General features: G+C 44.6%; 1 pseudogene; it reads left to right on the forward strand.

The window, feature by feature from the left end:
- The first annotated feature begins 1,816 nt into the window (after positions 1–1,816).
- LOC120234452 lies at positions 1,817–2,148 on the forward strand (annotated as a pseudogene).
- Positions 2,149–3,058: the final 910 nt, after the last annotated feature.

Here is a 3,058-nt window from a genome sequence, read left to right on the forward strand (position 1 = left end):
GTGACACAGAGTTCTAACAAAGAATGGCCTCAGCCAAACCACCACCAGCACTGAGCGAGAGCTATCCTGAGAGGAAGAAGACAAGGCAGTGACTACAGCACTTGGAGGTGATGAGGAAGTACAGCTCAGAGACAGGATACACATAATATCCTACACCACCTTCTTGGTACTAGCCTGTTGCTTCTCTGACCTAATAGTCTGGATAGTTCAGAGGCACATCACTTTAAGGGAAAACCTACATATTTTTCACTTTAAATAATATTCAGTGTGGAAATCAAGTCACTTTCTAAATACTCCAGGGTAGATACTCCACATAAATACTTGAAATACTCCTTTCAAAGGATCCCCATGATGACTTTATCTGCATAGAAAGAAAAAAAAAAAACTTTTGTAACATAAACAGCCACTTCCTAGGCTTCTATGATCAGGCACTTAGATTTCCAGATACAAAGCATCTGTTTGTGGAGAATAGAAGTCTATCTTGGATTGTGAGACACAGGGGACTCTGTCAGACAGATGTCTTCACCTATAGGACCGGAAGCATTCTAAGGACCTATGGCCCTTTATCCATGAGCCTCACCTTACTCCCTGCTTACAGAGAAGACAATGGAGCTCATACTTTACACGTAAAACATTTTTAGATTAAATGAAAAGGTCTAAAGATGGTGTCAGACAGGATACTTTCCACATATGAAGCAAGGTCCCTTTCCTTTCTCTGCTGTAGCTCTTAAGATGGTTGTACCTTCAAGCAAGAAAAAAGGCAGACAAGGTACCAGTGTGATTCTGAAGGACCGGGAAGAGAACTGAAGGTCTCTTACCCCCAAAATAATTTTCATGCCTGTTAATAAATGCCTGAAATGTCTTTAAATGATTCAAGAGCAGATTAAAATATGAAATATCTAATATTCATGCTGAGCTATAAATGACTGCTATCTAGTTTTTTGGTTCTTGCACAGGTTTTACCAGAGAGAAAAGTTTAAAAGTGCACAATAGCATTGATTCCATGGGGGTAAAGGGGACTGAGCATCATGAAAGGAGAAAAAAGACATGAAACGAGAGACTTGAGGCATTACAGACATGCTCGGCTAAGCCAGCTATGAGGCACCCACTGGGCAAGTCCCTAGCAGTACGAACCTCAGTGTCCCTATTTGTAAAATGGAAAGATTGAGCTGCATGTTTTCTTTAATATTTATTTTTGAGAGAGAGAAGAGACAGAGCATGAGCAGGGGAGGGACAGAAAGAGAGAGGGAGACACAGAATCTGAAGCAGGTTCCAGTCTCTAAACTGTCAGCCCAATGTGGGGCTCGAACTCATGAACCACAAGATCATGACCTGAGCTGAAGTTGGACACTTAACTGACTAAGCCACCGAGGTTCCTGTGAGCTTCATGTTCTTAGAGGCCTTCCAGCTCTAAAATCCACATTGTCCAGGGGAGAGGGAAAAGTGGGTGATGGGCATTGAGGAGGGCACTTGTTGGGAGGAGCACTGGATTTGTATGGAAACCAATTTGACAACAAATTATATTAGAAATATAAATAAAATAAAATACATATAAAATAAGATAAAATAAAATCCACATAGTCCAGCTCAGCAAGGAGAAACAGAGGCCCAACATCAGAGGTGAAGAATTTGTCTAATCATTACAACTTAAAGAGAAACAAACCACATATTTTTACACGTGACAAAATATTAGAAAAATGTAAATGGTCAGTGTCCCTTTTCCTCAGTTACCTCTAAGGTGTTCAGTCCTTCTGAGGAAGCTGAGGCCACACTGGGGTGGGCCCCCACTTCACCCGGAGAGGAGAGTGCCCACACCATGGCCTCCATCTTGGAGCTCACCTGCATCTACTCAGCCCTCATCCTGCATGACGATGAGGTGACAGTCACAGAGGATAAGATCAATGCCCTCTGAAAGCAGCAGGTGTAAGTGTGAAGCCTTTGTGGCTGGGCCTATTTGCAAAGGCCGTGGCCAATGTCAACATCAGGAGCCTCGTCTGCATGGTAGGGGCTGGTGGACCTGCCCAGCAGCTGGCAGGCACCAGCAGGAGGCCCTGCCCTCTCCACCACTGCTGCCCCAGCTGAGAAGGTGGAAACAAAGAAAAGAATCTGAAGTCTGATGATGACATGGACTTGGGTCTTTCTGACTAAACCTCTTTAGTAACATGTTCAATAAGAAGCTGAGCTCTTAGGGGCACCTGGGCGGCTCAGTGGGTTAAGCATCTGACTTCGGCTCAGGTCATGATCTTGGGGTTGTGGGTTCAAGCCCCGCATCAGGCTCTGTGCTGACAGCTCAGGCCTGGAGTTTGCTTCGGATTCTGTATCTCCCCTTCTCTCTGCCCCTCCCCTGCTCATGCTCTGTCTCGCTCTGTCTCTCAATAATAAATAAACACTAAAAAAAGTTTCTTAAAAAGATGAACTCTTAAAATGAATAAATAAAAAGGTAGTGGGTATCCTCTAAGTCCCTGCCAGGAAAAATGATGATGAAGTCAGCATTACTGCCTACCTAAAAGCTACTGCTCCTTCTCCCTGGCTGGCAAGGCCCAGATTCTGGTTGTTTGTGACACCAATCTCCCAGCATTGGAGGTAAGCTCTAATTTGTCTAAACCAGTCAGGAAATCCCATTCTCCTTGCTAAAAGGACATCTGACCAACTCCTGGCCAATGAGACACAGCAGAGTGTATTGGACACTTCTGTGGGAAGCTTCCTCTCTCTTAAGAGACACTCAGGTGAGAGATACCTCCAGTGCCCTGGACACTGCTGCGTCTGCCTGGGGTGTGTGAAATGGCTAGAGCCATCTTATGATTTCGGGAGAGCTTTCTGAGGACAGAGCTGCCACACCGAAGATGGCAGGGCACAAAGGATCAAGAGGATTCGTGCCTCTAAGTCCCTCAGGAGATGATGGGCAGGAAGGAGTGATAGAACAGTGTGGAGCCACTTGTCGAAGGTCAAAAGGGACAAACTTACAACACGTTTCAGGAGAAATGACTTTACATAGCCAATACCTAGCTTACAAGAGCTTACATTTGCTTCATGAAAAGTTTAGAAAAGATTTTTGGAT

This window comes from Hyaena hyaena, unplaced genomic scaffold (genome assembly GCF_003009895.1).
Source record: "Hyaena hyaena isolate Hyena2069 unplaced genomic scaffold, ASM300989v1 scaffold_108, whole genome shotgun sequence".
NCBI classification, from domain to species: Eukaryota; Metazoa; Chordata; class Mammalia; order Carnivora; family Hyaenidae; genus Hyaena; species Hyaena hyaena.